Genomic DNA, 13,805 nt, shown 5'->3' on the forward strand with positions numbered 1-13,805 from the left:
TTACTAATGCAAAAATTGTGTTTGCAGTTAGGACCAGTCAACAAGTTGCAGGGTCTAGAAAAATGTGAGTAAATTATTGAAATGATGAATTTAAAAAGTGCAAGCATTATCTGTTTAGATGTTAAGCTATTATTATAATAAAGTATTAGATGCTGTTGATGTTACTGCAGTAAACTATTAATAAAGTAATACACACACATTCTTGCTAAGTAATACATCACATGTTAGGATTTGGAATGTGCTTGACAAGAATATGAAAATGGTGTTTTGTTGCTATCGGTTCTTTTTCTTGAGACTAATTATTTTTGTTTGAATAAACAACAATGCCAAACAAGTACAAGTAAGCGATGCATTGGTAACTCGCTATTGTAGATGACGGTCCCAAGAATCCCCGCATTGTAAACAATACTCCCACAGGCTTTCGTATCACGTGGGATTTGCCAGAGAAACAATCTTGCTACGGACGAGCAGACATTGTGATCATTCTCTCCAGGAAGGTATTTCGCTGTGATCATTCTCTCCAGAAAAGTATTTCGCTGCGCTTTCCAATCATGTTCGTGTAATGCCCCAGTCGTTTGACATAATGTATTGTTTTAATGAAACTACAAATGGCCTTTATTGACATCCACTTTTAGCTTCACTTTTTAATAGATGCATTTTAATATATTTTTTTATTATTATTTTGGTGTCTATTTTATAAAATGTATACGTACTACTTTAAATTGAGATATAATAAACACGGTAATCCTTGTTATACCATTGATTCCATGTCTATTTGAATGGACAAAACGTGTCAACGTAAGCCATACAACCCAATAAAAGATCAGATGTACCTATACAAGACTTAAATAAAGTCAAATTAATCGAGAAAAGATAAGACAAGACAAACCCTTACATGATGTATAAGTCTACACATTGTTAAACACGGCCAAAAACATACAAAGGGTGTTGTATTGTTGTTGTAATGAAAAATTAAAGTTTGGAAAGACAAGCTATCCAAATATAATTACAAATATAACCAGAATTGTGTTCAATATAATCATAACAAGATTTGACCATAAAACTTCACACAGTTCTTAATATTCACAGTAGTGTGTTCGTTTATTTACATTCAGAATGCAGGAGCACATTATGTCTTGATAAGTAATAAAGCAACATTAATAATCAAACTGTCTCGTAAACAAAAATAAAATTTTCTGTTTATTAATCAGCAACAATATAACTGATAACATCCACGCAAAAAACAACAACACGTACAACAAAATTAATAACATGTACTCAGTTTGCATAACATATATTAAAAGTATCTCTGGGATAAGAACACATGTTTGTTATCCTTGTGATAACATCATCGGCATGCGATACAGAGTTCATGTTTTATTTTCCGCAATGCATATGTAATATGTGCTTTTTTCGAAATATTAAATATCACACTCGAACACAAAAGCGTGGTCTTTTCTATATTTTGTGTGTGCTAATCTTTGATTTCCTTTCCCAAGACCGTAACAGGTGAAGATTTACTGCAGACGTACTATACGCCGGGTACCAGTAATCACTTCGACATTATTGGGCTAAACCCGGAGACAGAATACACACTGGGTCTTAATATTCAGACTCCCGGGACACCGGCAGAGCAGACAGACTTTCTAAATACAAAGACGGGTAAACTATTGCAATAAAAATTTATTACAAACTGCGATACGTACCTTTAGCCACCGGCAACTCTTGAAAATAGCGATAGGTTTTGTAACGGTCTTTAATTTCTCTTGCTTATATACATCATTAGATGGAGAGTAAATTGGTTCCTTTTTCCTAGTTCCTTATTCCTTATTCAAATAATAAATAAGGAACAGTTCATTATTCCTTATTCAATCTTAACATATCTGATATAGTGTTTGCAGAAAAATAATGCATACAATTCTTCACTAAATCAAAACAAAATAACTCGAATACATTTATTTAATATACATGTATTACGTTACGTGTTCATGTTTCTTCCTCGCGCTTGCATAGGATTTGTTGTTTAAACCGAACCGATATTCTCTAATTCGAATACCAACTTCAAAACCTAAAGCATATAACATTATTTAAATAGTACATGTAATATTTATTTTATTATACCGAAAACTCTATTCAAACATGAACAATTTATATGAACCATGTCTGTTTACAACGGAATTGCAAAACTGCTTACTGCTCATGCTCGAATGGTACAGTACAATTTGTTAACATTCCGCACGTGATTGCTAAGGTAGTGGGCGCCAGTTTTATTTTGGTAGCGGGCGACTATATTTGTTGGACAGTACATTTTTTTCCCGCTGGGTCTGACAGTATTTCTGTGCCACGATGGCCTATGGGAGTTTAGCCATGTGACTAAAAGTGAGTTATAATAATATTTTATATGTATGTGATATGAAAGTGCAATCTTAAACATTTTAACATGTTTGTTGTTATTTATAATCCAGTTCCTTTTTCGCGGCTGAATAAGAAAAAAAGGAACCAGTTCCTTATTCCAGCCGAATAAGGAACTGTCATTTTCTTACTTAATCATCAACACAATTGATCCAAAGTTAGCCACATATAAATGAGCATCATAATATGTAGGCTGTATATTTAAAATACTAATTGAAATACATTTCTAATTAGTTTTAAGTAATGATAATTCAGTTCCTTACTCAGTTTGAATAAAGAATAAAAAACTGGTTCCTTATTCCTTTTCGGAATCGAATACGGAACTGGCATTTTCTTTCTATAAATTATAAATCAAAATGAAACAACGAGACGAATAAATCAACGAAAGTTATTGTAAATGTAGGAATGGAATAAAAATATTAATTGCGGTTCCTTTCTACTTTGTTGTTTTTAATTATAACATAGTTCCTTATTCGATTTGAATAAGGAATGAGGAACTAGTTCCTTATTCCTTATTCAAATCGAATAAGAAACTGACATTTTTGTTACTTAAAAAATACATTATTATGAATAAAGAGACGCATAAATCAAGGATAATCACTGTAAAAGTAGGTTGGAATTAAAAAAAATACGTATTTATTACAGTACATTAATTTGTATTATTCTTTTGTTATGATACCATAGCTCCGTTTTCGCGGCTGAATAAAGAAAGCACAATCAGCTGCAATACTAAAAGTATCATTTTAACTTTAACTACCGAGAACAGTGCAATTGTGTCGGTTACCACGACTTTTAATCGTGCGCCAATGTTGAAGGTCGTCGGATGTAACGTAAGCATCCTAGAGCGAGAAAACGCGCTTTTAGAGATAGAAAATCCATTGAAATAAAACCACCTAATTACAACAAAAGCAACAACGGAATACAAAGGCATTTCAATAAAACTTTCAAGTCTTATAGAGGCACCTAGAGGCGCCGCTGCTTCCGGTTCAGTATCAATTTAATGTTACATCAGTGACGTCGCACTCATGACAATGCTGTGCGGAACATTTGCACTCGTCATGTGCCGAACTTGAAAGTCGCCGAATGTACCTTTGGTCTGCATGAGCAAAAAACGCGTATTCGCACCAAACTATATCTAGGATGCGCGCTGTTTCGTTTAAATTATAAAATAAAATAAAATATTGAGGCATGTAGATGAAACTTTTCAGTCTTCTAGAGGCATTTGGACCGCTGCTTCCGGTGCAGTCTTCCTATTATGGTGACGTGTTGAAATCATTTCGCATTCTTAATCATATCTCTTCGTTACAGTTTTCGTATGGAAACCGAACAAGATATCTAAAACATGTTTAGTTTTCAGCTATCATATAGTCTTGACCAACATTCAGGGTAAGATAAGACTTTAAGATCTGTAACATAGATATAAAGAGCCAATTTACACTAAACATCGCCAATTATAACGAATATAAAGGTACGTTATTCTAAAATGATTTGAATTTAAGTATCCGAAATTATGGCCTCTGAATAAGGAATTGGGTGTTAAGTTAGTTCCTTATTCGGAAGCCAGTATTTCGGACAATCACATTCGGATATGTCAAATTTTACATGGCGTGCTGGTAATTTAAGCATGATTATGTTATATGGACGTATTCTGTCACATTTCGTTTTATGTTCTATGTGACAACACACGCTGAAAACAAGAATACGGACGATAATAAGGAAATGGTATTGCCTTACTCAAACATAAATTGAAATTCAAATAATAGTAAATGTCGATGAAAATCATGGTTTATGTAAGTTCGAAGTTAAAAAAAGTTATTGCAATATATTTCCATCTAGTTTCATTAAATAACAACACAGTTCCTTATTCAGCGCGAATATCAATCATTGTAAATTTAGGTTGGGTATCAAAAACATTAATTGCACTACATTGCTACTAAGTTTCATTGAATTATAACCTAGTTTCTTACTAGGATTGAACAAGGAATACGGAACTGATTCCTTATTCCTTATTTAAATCGACTAAGAAACTGGCATTTTCATACTAAACAAATATTAAAATGAACAGACTAAACGGACCAAAAAATCAATGAAAATCATTTTAAATGTAGGTTGGGATATAAAAATTATCAATTGCAGCACATCTCTACTAAGTTTCATTTAATGATAACCCCGCTCCTTATTCGGATTGAAAAAGGAATAAGGAAATGGTTCCGTATTCCTTATTCAAATCGTATGAAAAAACTGGCATTTTCATACTGAACAAAATATTAAAATAAATCAAAGAGACCAATAAATCAATGAAAATCATTGTTAATCTGTGTGAGGTATAAAAAACAGAAAATGCAATATATCTCTACTATATTTCATTTAATGATAACCTATTTCCTTATTCGGATTGAAAAGGCGAATAAGGAACTATGTTATCATAATATAAAACATAGTATAAATCTATTGCAATTAGTATTTTACATATACAACCAAAATATAAATAATCTTTTCATTTATATGTGGTTAACTTTGGATAAATTTCATTGTTGTTTAAGCAAGAAAATGCTGGTTCCTTATTCGGCTTGAATAAGGAATAGGGAACTGGTTCCTTATTCCTTATTCTGCCACGAGTAAGGAACTGGATTATAAATAAAAACAAACATGTTTAAATGTACAAGTTTGCACTTTTAAATCACATACATGTGAAATATAAGTTAATGCTTTAGGTTTTGTTTATGTGAAGTTTGTATTCGAATTATAAAATATCGGTTCGGTTTAAACAAGAAATCCTATGCAAGCACGAAATGGAAATATGAACATGTAACGTAAAACATAAAGTAAATGTTTTCGAGTAATTTTGTTTTGATTTACTTCAGAAATGTTTGGATTATGTTTCTTTAAAACCCTGTAACAAATTTGTTACGCGTCCTTATTCGAATAAGGAATAAGGAACTAGGAGAAAGGAACCAACTTACTCTCCATCTTAAATTGTCTCACCTTTAGTTTAAAGCTCCCTTCTTTATTTATTGCATCGCTCTTTGTTTCATTGCATTTGTTTTTTATTTATTTTTGCTTTTCTCTGTTTTTCTATTTCGTCCCCTCGACTAAGTATGTCGTTCCCACAATATACTAGTAGCTAACTCGTTCCCTCGAGTTAGTATGTCGTGGGAACTAGATACCAAAAAATGGAGTGCAATTTAAAAAAGAGGAGTGAATTGATTAATCGATCATGTGCATTGGTTTCCCAGAGAACTATATCTAGATACGGGATGACCAAATATATTGCTTAAATGGGACTTTTATGATTTTTTGTACAAATTATGGTTTGCCAATGGGTAACAAAAGATATAAAACATATCGGAACTAAACTAACGTTAACATACTCAAATATATTCAGGACTTTCAATGCTGATGATATTTAAGATTCTTTTCCATTTTAATAACAATTTTACATGATAGCTATCTTGCATCATTATTGTGATATTTTATGATACACATGAACAACCTACAAGCATTACAGCTGCAGAGCACATAGTTTCTACTTCGACACCAATCAATTCGTCAATGACCGAACCTTCAGCATCCTCATCAAACTTAGGCATACAAAATCTTTGAGTATAAAATTCAAATTCTAAATGCAATTTTGTAAAGAATCCAGTTTTTTTCTGTTTCACAGAAATTAAATTGTAATGTATCTTTAAGATGTGTATTCTTCATTAGCAATAAATCATTTAATTCTGTATGTACACATTTATATTTCTGCATGGTCTTCCTTAACAATTATTTTAACATGTTGCCTATGTAAACTATTGCTACATACGTATAACTATAAACACATTGTTGTCAGAGCTGAGTACCGTAATTACTCTATGTTTTCGGACACTCTAAGTTTTCGGACAACCCCTTATTTAGCAAAAATATATATTTTTCGTGACTCTTTATTTTCGGACACAAGAGTTTTCGTCCGTTATTTATGTCTCTAAGTTTTCGGACAGTACATTTTACAGCGCTATTTTACCAAATTTCGAACCTGTTTTCGATATCTAATGACACTTGGATCCTGGAGTTTTACAACCAGATTAACATCATAAAACATTGCGGGTGCATGCCTGAGGGCAATGGACCATTACATTTGCGTTATTGGGTAAATAACCTTGTAAACCGGTATTAAACAATGGTTTCGCCCGATAGCATAAGCGTTATGACAATTACCAGGGGTAGTGCCAATTAACAGTTAAATTATCTACCGCAATGGTACTACCCCCTCTCAGTAAAATAACTGTGACAATTACTAAATGTTTCAAATTGTGATGCACCCTATTACAAGTTTTACGAACAATGGAAGGTGTTACACAACAAATATAGGAAATGAACAAACAAAGAATTCATAGTTTGCTTTTTTATTGCATTAATAACAGGTTCATACAAGCGTGTGTCGGTACATCACATGCTCACTTTTGAACGCGTTGGTCAAAGTGCAACCTTGAAGTAACTTTCTGTCAAATAAATTAAGCATTTACAATTATTTAAAATGCAGTGCAAACATGTATAACTGTAATTTATACTATACGGCATGGTATTTTACAAGCGCGTGCTATTACCGGTAGTCGTTGATACAATTGACGCTATTTTCGGACGCTTCGATTTTCGACTCTAAGTTTGCGGACACCTATATTTTGTTAATATTTTTCGTATCTAAGTTTTCGGACACGAAAAAAAATAATTATTTTTAAGTGTCCGAAAACATAGAGTTATAACGGTAAACATTAAAACATTTATATATATTTTTTAAATATTGGAATGTTTTACGTTTACACACCAATTCATTCTAACATTTTCGACCACAACACGGCTTTGATAGAAGTGCATGTATTCTCAGGTGAAAAACATAACCGATTAAAAATTGCGTAACGTTCATATTGTCATTTATACACATGTATTGTTTCATAACAAAAAAATGCACAGAAATATTATTATTTATTGTTCAACATTCGGCAGACCATGACCTCCGGAGAACAAAATATTTAGCATATTCAGACGGATGAACAGAGGAGGGTATTAATAGACAGAGATACAGTAAACCTGTAGCTGAGGTTTTGTAACAAACCGACAAAAACAACATGGCCGTCACAGTTTTGTGTAAAAACAATCATCAAAATAATGTGCATTATAAATTGAGTATATTACTCTTGTTATAAATTCACAAATTACCGTGTTTATACAACTTTCTACAGCAACAAGCACAGCCGATGGGCATGATGGATCAAACAGTACTGCAGCTGCAACAACGAAAACATGGGACCAAAGTATTACATAACTCTTTCTTACTTTATTGTTTTCGACTATGCGCCACTTTTTTAGTATTGCTGGTAATAAAGCCTGGCTAATAGGCAAACAAACATATACAGTAAGTGGAATTAATGGAAAGGTTGCTAAAAGAAAGCCTCCAAGAAACTCAGGTTAGAAGCACAGGGTATTGATTTGTTACATGATTTTTTCTTCTAAATATCAGTATTTAAAATAAATTGAGTATATTACTCTTGTTATAAATTCACAAAATACCGTGTTTTTACAACTTTCTACAGCAACAAGCACAGCCGATGGGCATGATGGATCAAACAGTACTGCAGCTGCAACAACGAAAACATGGAACCAAAGTATTTCATAACTCTTTCTAACTTTATTGTTTTCGACTATGCGCCACTTTTTCAGTATTGCTGGTAATAAAGCCTGGCTAATAGGCAAACAAACATATACAGTTAGTGGAATTAATGGAAAGGTTGTTAAAAGAAAGCCTCCAATAAACTCAGGTAAGCAGCACAGGGTATTGATTTGTTACAGGATTTTTTCTTCTAAATATCAGTATTTAAAATAATTTCAAATCTGACAGTATTCTTAGAAAATCCATTTATTTAATAATAAAAAATATCTGAGAACATGTCCCTTTAAATAGAACATTTTATTGTACTGCTTTAGGGTATGTAGATATGAGAAGTCAAATCCTTAAGAAGTTGCAAGTAAGAACATTTTCGAATCTGTAAATTACACTATTTCTCATATTCTTGACTTCGTTCTTGACAGAAGCCGTTTGGTCCGTGATAGCCATACTGTTGCCAGTAGCAATCAACTACTTCTGAACGATGTCTGCAAGGTACATCGTCTTAATTTAATTGTATGCTATAAAAATAACATAAGTATGTTCTATTCTTATGTTATTGTAGCCGGGTTGTTTATTCATTACACAAGTGGGTTCATATTTTTTATTATATACGTGTCGATAATGATGAAAATGATGGCCTGAAATTAACAAAAAAAATTTGAATAACAAATTGAAATTACAATATTAAATAACATATTGCATTGAAATACACAATAATCAGGCAAATACATTTTTATTAGCAAAACGATACAATACAATGTACTTATATGAACAATAAAAGTACACTCACCATCGACCGAAGACTAAGTCTTAGTATTAATATGTACTGGCACATCGAAATTGCCAATTAGTAATCACATCTATCTGTTACGAGACTTTATGAACGAATGACACTATACCAGGGTACAAAACCAGTGAAACTCTATAGCTAAAAACATCTCACTTAAAAACATGCAGGGTTAGTAACTTAACTCACTCACGAATTAGCACCCACACTGATACTCTCTTATATTCTTGATTGGGTTAGTACTATTAAAGGATTAGTGAGTAAATACCCTGTTACATTATCAATGTTTTTATTACTCTCAAACATGTACACTGCTATATATATACTAGTATCATAGGCATGTGCCTCATGAAACGAATTTTGTTACTCGAGATACGTACAAAGTATTATAATTATTTCAAATTTTCATATGTACACCTATTTAATGTACACTACAATATATACAGGATAATGGTTTTAATTAATAAGTTCCATTTTAATATGACAATATCACTTGTTATAATTAATCAAGCTGCACTAATACCATATTTGATCTTCAGTGTGAACTTGACCTTTGCCCACTTATCACAGGACTTTACACGCCTTCTCCATAAAGTGTAAATTTATGATAAATTATTTTTAACATCGCCTAATGAATTACAAATTACTAGAAAAAAAAACAGTATAATGCCCACTTTGGACATTTGACCTATACATGTTGCCGTGATATTTGAGTTGGAAATAGGTTATGAAGTCGACGTGCAATCTGCACATGGTAAACATTTGTGGTAAGTTATTAAAAAAATTGCATGATGAATGGTGAAGTTGCAGTCTGACAAAGTTGTATACTTCTTATAGTTGACCTTTGCTCGCTAAGTATGACCTTTACTTTGAAGCTCGGTTCTTACATGCGACACGCTGTTCTTACATGGTAAAAGTATTTGTTATTTTTACTTGCATGACAATTGAGATGAAATTACAGTTTGACCCTAACCTTTTATGGTGACATATACAGCGTAATGGAGTCGTAAACATGTTATGTTAAACAAAAACAAAAATCATATTGCACATTGATGTTACAATCTTTTCTCGCTATGTTATGTACAGATTTGATCTTTGAAATCTAAGTATGACTTTGACCTATGCCAATTTTACAGTCTGGAGAAGCTATATATACCCAAATTTAAACTTTAAGTATGACCTTTAATATTGAGGTAGGAAGGTCAGTTTTACACGCGATATATTGACTATTTAGGGTGTGGTGTGTAATTTTAAAATTGCATGATGAATGACAAAGTAACATTCGGCCGTCGTTATGCACGCATGCACAAACACTCAACCGCTGTCACTGCTATATTAATCTGTCCGAAACAGCGTTGAAAATGAAATACATACACAATTTTTATACAGTTCATTGTTTGCCATCCCAAGAAATATTATATTTTTGGTAATCAAGAACTAATGTTATTATCCGAATATTATCGCTTGTTGCTTTCCTCTTTTGTTTCTTTGAATAAATATTGTTAAATATTTTGCCTCATTATCTTTTTCAGGCACAGACATCAATCACCGCTGATTATATGATGTGCATTTTGTCAGATGCATCGTTTGCTATGCTGCTTAGCTGCTCATTTTTGTGGATAACTTCTTGTCTGCATAAGTTAACGAATTAAACCCCCAATGTATCATAACAATTAAAAGTTCCTGAAAATGCATCGATTCCAATTAAATAGTTTGCAGTCATTTTCACTGAGCACTTAATATATTGTAATAATTCTGTTTATGTTTATATTCGTTTAAATATGAGTGTTTAAATTTTGGTCACAAAAAAGTATGAAATATTCTGCCTTTTTTTATTTTCATTTGTCGACTGTGGCTTATTTTTTTTACACATCTTTAATATTAAGAAATTAAAAATTAAATGGAACACCAATGGTTCTGAGACATGAACCTCCATTGCACTATAATTTACATTAGCATTGGTTTATGATTGTTGAAAGACAATACATGTGTGCTTACATATTTATCTCAACAAACAAGATGGCCATTATAAATTACTGAGAATTGTATCGTGCAGCATGCTGATTGTGGTGTGTCGAACTCAATTGGCGACAGGAAAACCAAATTCCGTTAAGTTACATAGTAGCTGAGTCTGTAACTTTAAATGCATAGAGTAAGAATAATGCTGCATACTACACATTGAATTGATGTCTCATGTAAAAGAAAATATTAAAGGTAAGATGACTTGTAACACAATCAACAAATATAACAATGCTGGAACAGACAACTTTTCACGCCCCATGTTCATTGAGAGTTCGAGTCAATATATTAATTAGAGATTTTACATTTTTTCGCGTTTAGTAGTTATATACTTTCATTAAATGAATAAGTTTTGCTATAATTTAGTATTGAATGAAGGAAATAAAGTTAGCAAAAATACCGATCGTTATTTGATATCACAGGTATACATTTCATAAGAATGTTTGAACATATGTAATGTATACATTGGTGGTTTTAAAATAAAAAGCATGTACAATGCCGCAAACCTCTTTTTATTTAACCTTAGAAGTGTTCATACAAAACACATAGTACTATTTCTTGATCATATAGTGACAATTTCAAGAAATGTAATAATACATACAATTTCAATGACGTTTTTAATAAATGTGCGCATTTCGTGGAGCTCAAAAAGATTTTTTTGACATTATTAATGCGTTTTCGAAGTATCAATTTTCCTTTACGTGAATTGTATAATTCTTTTTATCCCACTTTTACAGCGAAATCGGTTGATTAAAGCCCCGTTGATTAAATTTCATCTATAATCAACGGCAAGGCTATAATCAATGGCACGAAATGACGTCATCAACTGCCGAACCGGGACTACTTTTTCCCACGCAACTCGTCACCTGTATTTGCCAAGTGCATCAATAATAAAAACAATCTCAAATGTTTGTCAATCTTAATGACCTTAAAACAAAGGAAAGTAGCAAAAAAACGATTTTTTTGTCATTTATTGTCATTAAAACCTAGTATTAGGTAAATTTAACACTATGCAAATAGGTTCTGTTGTTGTTGCTTCCCTTTGAAGAAGTCAGTTCGAATTGCTCCCCTTTGACCGTAGAAAACAATCGTCTGGACCAAGAAATCCTGTGTTCATTTACAAGATGTACTCGGATATGCGTCCATCTGATTTTTCTTTAAAGCATCTTTTCTACCTGGCAATACGCACAAATGACACTGCATCCCGGTGATTCTTGCGTCAACAATTGGGTGTCAACAAGTTAGGTCAGATGCTGAAGGCCATGGGAAAAGACGCCGGCTTTCTCAAGCACAAGAGAATAACGAACCACTCAGTTCGCAAATTCCTGGTCCAAAAACTTCGAAATGCAAACATTCCACCCACTGAAACCATGGCCATAACAGGGCACAAAAATGTCAAGTCCGTAACCAATTATTCCAACATATCTGTTGAACAGCAGCAAAAGTGTTCATTCTTGCTCAGTCCAGTATATGTAACAATCCAACAGATTCCTCTTGTTCACCTTCACGCACTGAAACTATGGCCGAAATGCAGCCTAGACAACCGATGTCTACCGTCGAACAAGTTGATCTTGATGTTCGCCCCACCCAGTCACTTCACTTGCAAATGTCTTTCTCTAGTTCGAACAACTTTGCCTCACAATTCTTTGGTGCCACTTTCAACATTCAAAATGTTAATGTATATAATTAGCTTAAATCCAAGTAATCTTTGTTATTTTGTCACGAAATAACCACATATTATAACAAAGAAGGAAATATTGTGCACCTCGTGATCGACTCGATAGTTTGATATCGAACGTGAATTGTGTGTGGTGTTAGGCTACGTTGTAAACAAATGTAGTTCCTTGTATATAACAACTTAATGCCATATTGATATCATAAAACTTAAAGATTTGCAATTCAATATGATTAAAAGTGTAATAAATAACGCTCGACACTTTGTTACAGAACGATATTCTGATTAAAAAAAAAATGATTATTTGATCAGCGGTTATTTTTGGAACGCGGAGTAATACACTGACCTTGGTTACACTACAGTCATTATCAAAGTACGACAAACACTCATGAAAACTTATTTTGTTTAAATAAAAATAGTTTACTGAATAAAAAGTGGGATAAATAGAATAATAGGTTAGTGTTGATTATAGATCAGGTTTATCATGCTCGGCACGAAAACGAAAAAGCACTCGCCAAGGCTCGTGCTTTTTGTTTTCTAAGCCTCGCATGATAAACCTGATCTATAATCAACACTAACCTATTATTCTCTATATCACCAAACCTTTCGGAAGAGTATTTTGCGGTTACAATTCAGACAACAACTGCAACTGTGTTTTTTAAAGAAAGGAAAAGTTGCTTAGTCCAATTTACAATAGTAAAATACAGACGAAGAGTGTTTGATCCTGTTCAAAATTACACTGGAAACATATTTACGTTTTATATAGATGAGTAAAACCTATGAAATTGATTTCTTATATTATCAGAAGTCAAATAAAAAAGACGACATATATCAAATTAAATTAATTTGAGTATCAATTCAAAATGAAAAGCACATGCAACTGTCTACTTCAGCCAACCACTTTTATTTATATCAAGTGCTCTCATTCCCCCACCATTATTTGTTCTGATCTTCTAACTTCGTCATAAAACGTTCAAATTTCTTGGTCATTACTTTTGGTCAGTCAGTTAGGTGACTGACCAATTCTAGGCAGTGACAAAGATTCTGTTTATTAATGACCAGAATTCTGGGCACCAGTGACCAAAATTGGTCAGTTATGTGACTGACCAAAATTAATGACCAAGAAATTGGTACGTTTTATGACGTAGTTAACAAATTGGAACGTTTAATGACGTAGTTAACCAAACATCATAACGATAAGAAATACTGGCGCCTTATTTAGAAAAACAATGAAAATCTCAAAGTATTAAAAATTGATTTACTTC

At 32.6% G+C, this 13,805-nt stretch overlaps 1 protein-coding gene and 1 long non-coding RNA gene across 2 annotated transcripts in view; one reads left to right on the forward strand and one right to left on the reverse strand.

Moving 5' to 3' along the window:
• The window catches only part of LOC127855047 (uncharacterized), a gene marked incomplete in the record, with an annotated part of 514,210 nt that overhangs the window by 469,016 nt on the left and 31,389 nt on the right, over positions 1-13,805 (reverse strand).
• LOC127855058 (uncharacterized) lies at positions 373-10,658 on the forward strand. Its single transcript, XR_008037334.1, has 6 exons — positions 373-497; positions 1,500-1,662; positions 7,635-7,706; positions 7,986-8,057; positions 8,482-8,551; positions 10,379-10,658. It is a non-coding gene; the product is annotated as an uncharacterized LOC127855058 (long non-coding RNA).

Source organism: Dreissena polymorpha, chromosome 13 (assembly GCF_020536995.1).
Source record: "Dreissena polymorpha isolate Duluth1 chromosome 13, UMN_Dpol_1.0, whole genome shotgun sequence".
Taxonomy (NCBI): Eukaryota; Metazoa; Mollusca; class Bivalvia; order Myida; family Dreissenidae; genus Dreissena; species Dreissena polymorpha.